At 38.0% G+C, this 14105-nt stretch overlaps 1 protein-coding gene across 4 annotated transcripts in view; it reads left to right on the forward strand.

Annotated features, from left to right (window-relative positions):
• Positions 1-14105, forward strand: part of LOC101922823 (ubiquitin-conjugating enzyme E2 E2) — a 217903-nt gene that overhangs the window by 100524 nt on the left and 103274 nt on the right. The gene's annotated exons all lie outside the window — the stretch shown is intronic.

A 14105-nucleotide genomic window follows, 5' to 3' on the forward strand; every position in this document is an offset into this window, starting at 1 on the left:
GGAAACAGTAGCAACACTTGGCATGGATTCTATGGGTCATCACATTAGTTCATTCATATAGATATATAAGTGCATATATATATTCTATTTATTCTAGGATTGTAGACTTTTTATATATATTTATATGCATGAAAAGTTTTGTCTTGTCTTTCTTTTTCTTTTTGGAGGGAGGGGAAGCTAGAACAGATCAGTGCTTCCTGAAAAATAAATAAGACATTGCTAAAGCAGTCATGGTAAAATCAAGCCACGGGCAAACTTCTATCTTGTACAGTAACATGATATTCTGGTTGTATGCCTGTTTAATATCTTTTAAGCCACCCTTGGGCAGGACCCCACTGTAAACAAGCTGTCAAGTTTGACTTGGAACATCCTTTTAAAAATAACACTAATAAATAAACATTCTGTCTTCACACGTTTTGCTGCCAGGGATTCTCCATTTCTAAACTTATGAGTGTCATGTTTTGTAAAGGTTTTGTGTATTAACTACAACCTCCTTTCCTTCATAAATAGGAATTCTTCATTCTCCATTTTTTTAACATTTTAAAATTAAAATGTCAATTTTATAATTATATACTCTCATTTTAATAAAAAGCTTTTATTGAAATCAGCTCTGTCTTAAATTCTCTGTCTGGCAATGCTATATAAATCAATAATAGTAATATTAGGTAATAATAGAAGAGGAATACAAGTCTCAGGTTATTAAGAGCTCAAGTAAAAACCTGCACAGAGGAAATCTTTTGCTGCATGCAGCAAGACTGATGGATCCAAGAAAAGCCAGTGAGACACATAGCTTTGAATTCCTTCTATGACACTTTATCTACAAACTGTTTATCTAAATACATCCTTTGGGTCTTCTCTTTGCTACTCTGATCTCCTCGTAGCTGCTCACTCTTCCCTGCTAGATTTTGTTGGCTGCAGCATTTGCTGCCCTGGGGCTGTGCAGGAGGTTTGGGATCTCTCTGGATTTCTTGCCGTGTTGCATGGAATATCTTGTGAAGAGGACTCTGCAATAAAGATGTCAAAACTAAAGAGCTTTTGAGCTGCTTAGTAGCACTCCTTGTTCCCCTGAGAAGGCAGATGGAGTGTCCCACGTTCTGTTTTCACAAGCGGCCAACTCTTGCCTCCGCTCATGGGTGCTTCCATGCAAACAGAGGTCTGCCTGGGCTCTTTCCGTTTTTGTGAGCTTCGGGCAAAGGTGAAACAGGAATTCTGAGTGTGGCATTTCACCAGGGCTGACTCTGAATTAGAAGTGTATTTTCTGAACAGCAAGCCCAAAGAATGTATTTAATCAGATGTATTTGTGAACAACCTGAGACTGCTGCTGCAGCATTTGAGAGGAAGCATATTTGCCGGGCTTCAGAAGTAACAGCATTTCACTCCACATTATTAGACACTTGATTTGGTATTGATTTGATCTTGCTTGCTACAACTGCTGACCTTTTTTTAAAGTTTTTTTTTAAGCACTGCTACTATTTATCTTCATTATGTATTTTCCCTCTGGAGATGTGTGCATGTATACACAATGTTGACAAATCTTTAAGTTCCATTGGGACTCTCATACTTCTTGCATGTGTGCGTGCATGTGCAGTGCTTTAGGAGATATGTACACACATTAAAACTCAGCCTTTGTTTAAGAAGAATAACATGTCTGGCTCCTGTGGTTTTGGAGAAAACCAAAGGAACATGTTCCTAAGAGCTAGTAATGAAGTTAAATAAATAGAATTTTGAATAAATGTTACTGTTTTATCACTTTTATTTGAGTACTTGGCATTGGCAATGCTGGGTTGAACACTCTGTGTTTAAGACTTCTATAAAGTGAGAATAAAAGCCCATTTTAAAAACCATGGAACAACTAGATATGTCTCTTTCTCAGTAGCATAGATGACACTGCTGTCAAAATCAATGAAAACTGCAGAAGAATTCAGTGAGTTCTGTGTTGCTGTCACTTCACATAAGTATTACTGCCCCATAATACTATTATTTCTTACCAGGTCACAAAAGACCACGGTAGCACATAAGATACTCAGCGTATGACTGGTACAATGACTACAGAGTAGTTTCATTGAAAGGCCTTTCAATCCTGCTGCTGGAAGTTCAAAGGAATTGCTTTAGCAGTAGCTGGAGGTTCTTTAATGAACATTGTTTCCAAGCTTTTACTGGTTCATTTTGAAAGATACATAAATACCTCTTTAGAATTCATTTTCTCTGCTGTGTTTCTCTGCATGTTGGGTGCAAATGCCACCTCGGTGTTGTGTATTACAGTGTTTTTGAAGAATACTCAGCACATGGGATGTGTTTTGTGCCTACATTATATGTTTGACAGTAGGATTTTTGTGACAGACTGTGGAACCATGAGATAAATTTCATTTACAATGCACGTTTTACTGCCTCACCTTCATTCTCATTACTGTTCACTTTGATTCAGACTCACTGTTACATGGAAGTATCACCCTGTAAAATAGAAACATTTATTTTCCGCTGCACCATATGCATTTAAAAAAAAATAATCTAAAATGCTTTTGTCTTATTTTGCCTTACTCAGTGGTCTAAGAGCCAGTATTTTGTGAGCCATTAAAAGCTTAGTCACCAGAGCTGAAAATTATGTTTTCTGGTATAGCAAGACATTCTTTTCAATTCATGGTAGGTTCTGAGTTATTGGACGTTAAAACTGTGATACCATGACTCATAGGGAATATATTTTAAAAATTTTCATAGGTTATTGAAATATATTCATTATCATTTTATTCTCCCTCTAAGGCCTATAAAGTTGAACTCATGATAATAAAATCAAGTGGCTTTACATGTAGATATATAAGAAACATTATCAATAAAAAAGTAAATCTCTAACACAGATCTAAAGTAGATTGTCTGCAAAATATAAATATGATAAACGGTGGTGCAAAACAGGTATTATGAGCACTTCCTTGGGATGATCTAGGTTAAAATAACGCAGTATCGCTGGGCTCACATACGGTGAAACCTTAGCTGTCCAATTCTTTAGGGTGAGCGTAACAGTTCATAGCTATGAGGGTGTGTTACAGTCATATACGTCTCTAATTTTTGGTATGTAACTGATAAGCTTCATTTTCATTCAAGATCTGTTCTATCTTTAGCCTTCCCACAGCTGCATCAAGCATATTAAGCATTTGTTTTACTTTGTTTTCAGTGAAAATCGCAGGTGTTGCAACAATTTCATGTAGTTTAGATACAAAGTTTGACTTCCAGTTTGAAATGAGTTATTGTTTTTTGAAGAATCTTTAGTTCAGTTGTTTCAACTTTGCTCAATCTTTGTTCAGTTACTTAATGGCACTCCACTGGAATTTGACGTTAACAGCAGTAGGGTAGCAATGATGTCATAAGAAGCTTGTGTGGATCACATTCAACTTCTAGGTAATTGCTTCAAGATTTTGATTTTCATATTCTGAAGTGCCATTTCCACCTCCTTACCTCCGGCTTCTGCATTTTTCATGAAGTCTGACTTCAGTACTTAGGATATTAAGAGTATGTATTAATAAACCATGCACCTTTGGAAAGAGTTATAGAATATATTCCCTGAGGGCCAGTGATAACCTTGTGGTTCATGGCCCGCAGATAATTTCAGTCCTTCAAGCTTAATAGGTGCTTTCATTCAAAGAGTTAGGTCCCCAGGCTTCTGATTTCATACTTAGCTGCCTAAACAAGTGGCTACACCTCCATATTTCTCCTCCATGGCTTAATTTATGTATGTTCCTGGATCCACTAGTGGGAATGGGTAGCTTTGTAGTAACTTTGCAGCTGCTTCACTCTATAGGTCAGTAGACCATTTTGATGGTTTTTTATAGGGAGGAAGGGAATTCATACATGTCCAGCCAGATGAAAGATGCCAGAAAAGATTAAAAGTCAGGAAAGGAAAGGTAACAGAGAATGAATGGCTAGATTTTGAAGAAGCTTATTTTGGATGGAGGCTGATCATGAAAAATCCTCAATAGCATGGAGGTACAAGTGCTGATGAAAACTAAGCTTGAGCAGGAAGAGAGAAGCAGAAATGCGAGACTTCACAAATGGACAGAAGTCTCACTGAGAAACTAAGGTAGCTCACACTGTGTACGCAGGAGTGGAAAAAAGGGAAGCTGGTGGCTGAGCTCAAACTGAAGAGGCAGGCATAGAAGCAGAAAAAGGAACCCTGGTGCTCTGGTGTAAAGGCAAAGAATGAGTTGACAGAACAGACTGCAGAAAAGACAAAAGTGTAGGTAGCAGCAGAAAGGCAATCAGAATGAAAGCTTTAATTTGGAGACAGCAGTCATGAGACACTCAGAATAGGTGGTGATACAGAATTTTACAAGATTGAGGAGATAGCGCTGCATTAGATAAGGTAAATTGAATGGAGAAGAGGGTGGAGGTGGAGAAGACATCTAGTGGAGTGCCTGTCTAAAGAAGACAGGAAAACTCAAAGCCTGCCTCTTTCCTCAGGTGTAAAGACATGGAAAAGAAAGCACAAAACCAGAGAAAACAGCACTTTCTTTTGTTGAATTCAGGTGATTGCTGAGACGTCATCAAAGTTTAGGTTTGTTGTTCTAAGGAAGTGCGGGCATGTACATCTGTACATGGCATCGTATCTTACAGGGGTCAGAACAGCGCACCCAGGTAGTTCTGCTTCAACAAGGGAGGAGGGGAAATCAGGGCTATGGACCTGGCTGACTTAATGATGAATACTTTCACTAAAACTATTTAATTTAAAACCGTTTCCCACTGTACTCATTGTTCGATCTACGTGTGCTTTAATATGAAAGGGTAGTAAATAGCTTATTCCAGTAACAAATAAGTACTCAAGTCATGGCAACTAATTAATTAGCTGGTTTATTTGTAGGTTTTGCTCATTTGCCCCATGGTTTAAATGGGCATCCTTAGTTTAGTGTGCGCACGAAATACATAGGTAGAGTAGAATAAGTGAAAAAAGGCTTTAGTAAGAAAACAAAATTTACTTTATAATTTAACACTAATCAACCATTGCTAATGTGCTATAAAATACTACTTAAGGTAGATACTGATTTCCGTTATTAAAGTTAATGGTCTTAGTTTCCTCATCTGCCTTATTCCAATATATTAAGCATGCAGACCCCATAATTTAATTATCACCTGTTAATATTGGTTCTAAATTAATTTTTGTGCTTTTGGGTTGAAGCTGCAATGATGAGCCAATTAAAAACCATTATCTGGCTGCTCAAAGCATCACATTTGTAGTTATGCTCAATAGTACATGAATCTAGAGGGACTTTCAAGATGGAACATGGTGCCCTAATGCCTTTAGGGATTAGCTAAACAAAAGAAAAAATGTAAAGGAAATTTTAAATGTTTTCTCTCCTGCAGGATTTTAATTTTCAGTTCTCTTCCTTTGCTGTACATCGCAGTTTTCCTTGAAGCTAATTTGCATAGCTGTAAAAGTGTAGCATGTAGCTGAATTACAAGACAGACTCAAATGAGACCCTGGGTCTTCTTTAAATCCCAGAGGAGAAATTTGGTTCAAGAATGTACATAAGGTACTAATTGCAAGGATCGTGTTAGATAGCTACTATTTGAATGAGCCTGCTGAACTAATAAAATACAGCACATCATAACCTCAGAGATATGATAATGAAAGAAGGAGCATTTAATTTATGTAGATGTTCTCAAAGCAACTTGAAAGGATAATAGCCACACATTGTATCAGTTCCATTACATTGTTTATTAATACGAAAGACTCCTTTCCTCTCATCTTATCAGCTTGCTGCTGACATAGAATCTCAGGTGCAGGTGTTTCAAGTGGATCTAAACTGAGAAATGGCTGATGTAGATGATGACCATAACATTTGATGCTGGAATAGATGCGTTTCACCTACAGACACATGTTTGTGTTTTGTGCATCACTTTGTAGTACTGCAATATAAACTTCCCAGCTCTTGGGGTAGTGTAGGTAGATAGTAATCTAGTGGCAGAATTTAGAAACTAGACTATTTGATCTACTGTAGACATATTGTACTGCATAAACACAACAGCAGGACTTCAAATTCTAGAGGAGTCAGAGAATCTTCCTCTATAGAAAAATCCTCTCTTCTGGAGGTGCAGCTGACCTGGAAACTCTTTTAGGGGCCTTGCTTGCCTGTGGTATAGTGAGAGACTGTCCTTTTGCCTCTTAATTTGTTTGGGGCACCACTTTCTTAGGGACTTGAACTTGACTCTTCTGGGACCAATTCCTCAAGTGAATTGAACATCACGCCTTGGGCCACTGTGGAGTTTCCAGGTATCTGTATGGAAACATCCTATTACTAGCCACTTAAAACTAACAGAAAGTAGAATTGTTGCTGATTGTACTCACCCGGGTCTTAAATGAGGCTGGAGCTTTTCAGGGAAACAGAAAACCACCAAAGAAAATGCTAGCAGCAGCTGAAGTCAGTGAGATTTCCCCAGCTGATACATGTGCATGTTTTGGTGCTGGTTTGCTTTGGTTTGGTTGCTTTCTGCTTATAATTTTTTCACTATTGTATTATGGCCACGTGTTCATCAGTGAGGGCTATTAGGAACAGAGCAGGAGCCCTGCTGTGCCCTAAAATTAAAACAGGGGAAAAAAGCTCAGGCAGGAGAAGAAAAAAAAATGAGCACATATAAGAAATACATATAAATTAAGTTATCAGGGTTAAGCAATTTTGACCACAAACAGCAAAATAAATGCAGCATACCATTCTTAGAAATTCTTCTGCTTCTTTGAGTTGTTCTGGGCAATTGTAAACTGTATAGTCTATTTTTCTCATTAAATGAGATGTACACTATTTTGCTTCCTCTCCATATGTTCATTAGTATGTTATACAAGTTTTGTGTTGAAAGCAACAGTTCAGCAGAGATGCTGATGAGCTTTTCTCACCACTTCTCCCCCCTCTCTTCTGCTTGGGGAAGGTCCGCAGCATAAACTTGAGAAATTCAAGTTAATTTGGCCCACATTCAATATCTAGCTGAGCTGCACACACAGGGACTCGCATCCAAAATTATTTGGAAGAGAACAGAAAAAAGCTGAAAGGTGGAAGCTAGGTGGTTTGAAGAATAGTGGGAAGATGCTGATAGTATTGCGTTGAAGCAGAGAGCAGTTGTAGAGGACATCTGACACGACATTAGATTATTGTGGCAACAGTTTTGGATAATATAAGACATAGCAGGAAGGGGTAAGTTTTCTTTATATGCACTGTTCACATAATAACTCCATTTCATAAAATCCAACTTGCTTGAAGAGCTAGAGTAATTTTTTTATAAGTAAGCAGAATACCAATAGTATTTTCATCAATCACTGTGTCAAGTGAATGTATTTTATGTCTTTATGAGTAAGTTGCCAAGACAGTTTGGCAAAACTGTAATGATTATAGTGGCAGCACTCGACCCTTGCAATTGCAAAGTAATTTGGAGTTTACGGTGAACCTCTGCTACTGTCAGTTCATGGCTTAATTCTTTGTCGACAGGCATGTATTTGATATGATCCTGTAGTTTCCTTAGTTGAGCAAATCTAGCAAAGTTATTTGTATTTTTTCCAATGTAACAATTTGATCTCATTATGTAAAAGTAAATCTGGTTCTTCAGAGTCACAGCTTACATGTATTATGAAGTTTCACCGTATATACAGAGTTTTTAATATATAAAAATATTCATATTGGGCACTGGATTGTATAAAAAAATTAGCCGATATGATTTGTCTCCGTTTTTGAAAGACACATGCCTTCGGTTCAGGTAGTCCTTGAAGGCTTCGTCTATCAAGAAATTGCGTATTTTCTAGCTGTATTTTTAATGTTTTAGTAATTTAGTATTTTAAAATGTTTTACTGTGCTCTGATGAATGGAAACGTTAGCCTTCCCAGTAAGACAGTCACAGGCTGTGTGTAAGTAGTTCTGGTTTTGGATAAAGCTCCAATTGTGCCTTCAAAGCGTATTCTGGAGCTGTGGGTCGTGACTGCATCCTGGAGGTGTCGACTGGCTTTGACCGAAGAGCTTTACTTTACACTTAGGGCAGGAATCAAAGTGGTTTGTGCTGTATGAAAAATGCTGTGTCTTCTTCTAACAAAGAGGAATTACTCTTTCAGCAGAGATTAATTTTGCTGAAAATTTACATTTGGATTAATATTAAGAACCCTAGCTTTTGTGTCATTATTTACTTTATTCTGGCAGGCCTTAATAATGGGCTGACAAGCTGTTTCCATAGAGTTAAAATCAGAGTGTTTCCAGCAAGCTATTTTAGAAGGAATTATATTGTTGTTGAACTAAATTATTGAGTGCTTGTCTTCTCCCCTTGTGTTTATGTTAAGTGTTGTACAGACAGCACAACGGTATGAACAACTCTTTCGTAGAGCCATGTGCCTCGAGAAATTACTTAGGCGGCCATGAATCTTCTGCTACATGAGGCAGCAGTTTTCTGGTGGTCTCTGGATTTGAACGTTGACTAACTGATGCCTTTTAAACATTGTGGTATTAACTCTTCACATCTTTAAATACTTAGAAGGTTCAGTCAACATTATGGAAATCATCATTTAGAAATTTAATATTACAGGAGGTCATGAAGCTTCTTTCTCACTCCCGTATTATAACTCATAACTTAGCAAATTACTCCATTTAACAATTGTATGAAACTATTTCTATCTTGAGATATCATATTTTATCTGGATGAACTTTTATATAGCAGAAACATTGAAAATTCTAAAAAGCTATGTTAGTGAGACAAAAAGGAATAGTACTAGAAATCAGCATTCATCAAATTTTTGTTATATATAGATTGCTTAGCTTGGATTGTGAAAACCTGGAAGCGCATCTGCTGTAATTGGTTAAGCAAGAGGAGATTGATGCTAATGATTTAATGTGGAATTATTGTTTATTATATATCATAGGGAGAGTTTCTTTTTTCTCTCACTTTTGGTTTATTTAGAGGCTTTATTTAGTAAACAATTACTTAATTAGAGAATAAATACCCAGAAGTCATTGTCCTAGCTATTAGCATCCTCCCTTTTCCAGGTTACAGTGAGTTCTCTTTTATGGTCCTAATTTTTCCTGGGATGGGCTGGCTGCTTCAAACAAGATATCAGACTTAAAAGCCAAACATGCCCACTTGCAGAGCACTTCCAACTTGTACATTTTAGATGCAGATAGCTTGTGACACCAAATGTGATCTTGAACTGCGTGACTCTAATTCTGCGGTGGGTTCTGAAACTACGGCTGAGCAATTGCGCCTTATTAAGGTATTACAAATGGCTATTTTGAAGTATAAATATAGTTCAGAATGAAAAAGGCTGTTTAAAATAAATTTAATCACTGGATGGGCTGTGGTGGCTGTGGTGGTTGTATGCAGACATGGTGCTTAGGGACATGGTTTAGTGGTGAACTTTGCAGTGTTAGGTTTGTGGTTGGACTTGAGGATCTTAAGGGTCTTTTCCAACCTAAATGATCTATGATTCTGTGATCTGCAAACAGCTCTTCAGAGACATGAGGGCTTTCAGCTAAGCCAACAGAAACATTGCATTTTAAGGAACTTTAGAGGTCACAAAATCCAGTCCTCTGCTGTGGCATGCAGCATTATACAGTCTTTTTCACAGACTTGTTGGGTTCCACCTATTAGATTTTCCTTCCACAGTATCTCCTTTTGGAAGGTTGTTGTAGGACCACACTCTTGTAACTGCAATTACAAACCCTCTTCCAGTTTGCATCTTTAATTTATTCATTACCAGTTTCTACCCGTTTGTTCTAAAACCAACATTCTCTCTTTAGCCCCCAGTGCATTTGCTGGAAGCAATCATCTTCCTTCCTAGGCTTCATTTTTCAGCATAAAAAAAAAAACACCTTCAGTCTCCTCCCATAAGACAAGTTTATGTTTGATCTCTGTAACAGTCCTGTTCAGCACCTGTTCAAATTTGAAATAATCTTTTTTTTTTTTTTTTTTTTTTAACATGTATAACTGGAATTATACAAAACACTTCAGATGAGGTCTCAGTACAGGCTATACAAAGGTAGGAACACTCCCTCTTCTTTACGAAAATGCCTCACCTTGCCCTTTTCATGGTCAGATTCAATTAAGTGGCTCATAGCCATCCTGTAACTGACTGAAATAGGCTGCAATTTCCAACTAATGAGCTCCCAGTATATATCAGGAGTTCTTGTTATTAGTCTCATGTACCCTTTGGACCATTACTTTCAACCCGGTTCTGTTTCTGGGTCTTCAAGATTGTGCAGTTACCCCCATCCCCACCCCACCCCAGGATGTTCAAATCCTCCTCCTCTAGGAACACTCTTACCTCCTGACTTTGTATCCTCAACAAACTGTATCAGTGCATCTCTATTTTCATCCCAAGGTCATTAGCTAAAATATGAAATAAGATGGGTCCCAGACTACAAACACAGTATTTCTGGAAGAGATTAATCACCTTTGTGAGGTATTGGTAGTAATGGCTCCTAAACGACCAATGAGATTATTTTTAATATAATATGCGTCACTGTGAATCAATTTTTCAGGTTACCACAGAGCTCACTGTTTTATACCCAGATATTCAGCAGTTGAAACTTAAACCTGCTGTTTCAGAAATTACAAGGTCATGTCTATACAAAGGCGGTCTTCTCTAAGAGCACAGCAAACTGTCCAGATTTTCACCAAACACCATGCAGGTTAGATAAATGGGCCTCTGTGGATGCAGCGTTTGGCAGATTAGATGTCTGTTATCTGTTCTCTCCGCCTGATAACATATTGCTAATTAGGTTTGAGAGTGAGGTGAAATGATTCATCTTAGCAGAACAGTGAGTGTCTTTAGTAAATCCTTACTCTATTTCAGTTCAAATCCACCTGAGAGAGGAAAGAAAATAGAAAGTGAGAAATGCTTCTGAAATTGTGTGTGTATTTTTTACGTTTGTTTCTTTCCTGTCCTTATCTCTAAAACCCCTTAGATTATCATTAAGTTGGTGAATATGAAACATTAATGTCAATTAGCAGTAAATGCAGAATAAATTCAGATAACCATATACTGAAAATGTGAACAAAGAAGTACTTGAGATAATTCTCTCTGTGTTTGTGTAAATAAAGTGTTGAAATGGGTAGGTTGTATTTATGTAGTACAGAATAAGATCGCACGATGTAAAAATACAAGTGCACAGAAAACCATAAATGTGCCATTCCTGAACTTTCAGGTGCTTGATTTTTTTTAACTTAATTAGGATTCTCTGAACACTGGGTAGTTCTTTTTTGTTTAGTTTTGCCTACTTGTGATACTGTATTACTGAGTTCTTTCTGTAGCATCTCCTGTGACAGTTCCTCTTCCCTTATTTTCTTCACAGCCATAATGGTGATGAGTATGTCATATCTAATGATCTGCAATATTCCAGCTCCCTTCCCCCTGGGATAATCAGGCAGGTGATCTTCCCATACATGTCCTGCAGTTTATGTTAAGAATGGTTCCCCAAACCATGCTATATGTACATATTCCAATTTTGGTGTTTATAAATGCCTAAACCATGCCATTTCTTGTGATACCATCCTGCTATAAGATATTGCAGAGCAACATAGACAAAATAATAGACAATATTTGCCTGCGGTATGAATAGGTGGATTATACAGTTACTGCATTTATATTCAACTAAGAGAACAGTGAGATTGATACATTGTTCCTCACTTGCATAATACAGTGTGTGCTATAACATTTAAAAACACTCTGTAATTGCTTTAGTCCTTTGTTGATATATAAACGGCATGTTTGTATGCATCTGTATAGGTGCCTCATAGAATTTAACAAGCTGAAGAAATGTGTGGCTAAATGAGTAACATGAATCTTCTTCGTGGAAAAATCTGTCTGTTGTGGGGATGTATAACCTCTGATATTCATTGATGCGGAGGTTAAGTAGTTAGATAAGTGCCCCTTGGTCTGTAGATTCACTGGTTCAGTATTGCCTGAATATTAATCTGCCAGGTTGTGGTTGTGTCATGTTGAGAAAAACAGCAACGTTGTTGCTGTCAGCAGTTGATTTGAGCTGCATGGATCCAGCTGATGTTTTTTCTCCATTCAGCTAAGTGCAAGGAGCAAAAAATGTATTCTGCTCTCTTCTGCTTTGATAAAGAAGGGGAAGAGATCTGAGCTTTTTCCTATTTTGAGCACCTATCGCAGAGATTGAGGAGAGGCAAGGCAGTTCTCTCCATCTTGTGTAGCTTTGTGTCCTTGCGACAGAAAGAGAGGCTTCAGAGGTTGAGAGCGGTTCCTCCTAAAATTGCACTTTGCTGTGGGAATTTCAGTCCTGCAGTAATGAGACCATTCGCATCACAAGACCGAGCAACGGATATCCCCGTGAAGCTACTTAGATTAATTTGGGGAGAGTGACACTACCAGCTGCCACCTTTTAAAAAGACTTTTGAAGGTGTGGAAGGGGATTGGAAGTGCTTTCTCAGATCTGTGGATCACAAAGCCAAAAAAAGCGGTGAGGGGAATCAGGGTTAATTAAGGCAGCCTTAAGACCAGCCATTGCTTCGTGGCTCTGTTAATCATGCAAGAGCTGCTGTGAGGCTCTTGATGTCGAAGGCAGGGGCAGTGGCAAGGGATGTCTTTGCATCTGATAGAGCAATATTCTGCTCTCCTTGGAAAAAGCAGATTTCCTTATGCAGGTACATCTGCAAAGGAAACCCTCTGAATGCTAACAGTAGTTGAAATGTATCTCCAGCTATAAGTAGTAGGGGGTTTGTATTTAATCTCCTGGCACATGTATGGCCCCCTGCTTGGGATCTAGTGGGATTCCCTAGAGCATTGGGCTTTGGTATTAACATCCAGAAAGCTGTCACCCTGGACTTTTTGTAGATTTCTCTAAATATAAATGCATGAACTGTAGCTTCCTGGTAAAAGAGGGACAAAACCATATTTGGTCATGTAATTGAAAAATAAAGCCTTAAACGTGAAGTCTAGGGCTATGAGCCTTTGGATGAGGCTTAGACTGTTTGTGCTGTACTCTGACATGCAGGGAATGCAACCACTCAGAAATGTTTGATACAGAAGTTAATACAGTGGGAAATGTCATTGGGAATCTGTAATTTCACACCCATACCAAAATGTGAGTAGGAGAAGAGTTAGGGAAGGCAGTGAGGGAGAAAATTTAAATGAAATTTTTTAGATTCTTTCGGTTTTCTTTTGATTTCCTTCCATTTCTTCTGTAAAAAATACAAATATTTATGAAATTGTAAGGCACACGAAGAAATGGAGGAGCATATGTATAAAAGTGGAAGGAGAACTGGTGTTATTTCCATCCCTGAAGAGGGAGAAATGCATCCAGGTGCAGGAAAGCCTCACGCAGTTTCCTTCGTGGCCTGAGTAGGCTTGAATCTGCATTTTCCTTTTCCTGGGAGGACATCTGGGGAAACCTGTGCTGTGACATATTCCAGGGAGGTGTACTCTTGCTGTTTGCCCGGGTGCTGCTTGGGTTTGTATAAATAATCGCTCCTTGAGTGGAGCAGGCAATAGAGCTTGGGCATTTCAGGGCTGCCTGTCTTTGATTTTGTGTGTGTGTGTGTGAATTGACTTGAGGGGGAGAAGAACGCTTCTTGTTCTCTCTCTCTTCTATCAGAGACCAGAAACTTTATAACCTCAGAGGAGTTTCTGTTTCTTCATTCTAATTTCCATACAGCGAGCTCAGGAAGAAGATTTGGTGGAGTCAGATTATAACCTGAGTACAGATCTCAGTTAATGTTTCATCATAAACGTATGACAATTCACAGAATCGCTCTCCAGATCTTTGTCACTGCACTGCGTTGATAAAGAAAGTAGAAATTCTCAACTAATAAATACAAAACATATAAAAGATTTTATTTGCCATTTAGCACATTATGTTAATCTCCTGATAGCTAATATTATGAGCAAGACTGTGTCTGGAGAGAGTAATAGCAAAGATCTTAGGAATAGAAATAATGTCTTTTTAATATCCGAAAGAGGATTCAGAGAGCTCATTGATTGTTATGAAAACTACTACTCTTAGTGAGCGTATTAAATTGGCAGAGCATTAATCTGATGAAATGTAAGACGTTGTCCCTTAAGAATGTAATTTACAATGTAGAAAGCCCAGTTAAATATATAAAATAAAGCCATGAAAATGGACATCTTTTTTACA

The sequence above is a fragment of the Falco peregrinus genome, chromosome 5 (genome assembly GCF_023634155.1).
Source record: "Falco peregrinus isolate bFalPer1 chromosome 5, bFalPer1.pri, whole genome shotgun sequence".
NCBI classification, from domain to species: Eukaryota; Metazoa; Chordata; class Aves; order Falconiformes; family Falconidae; genus Falco; species Falco peregrinus.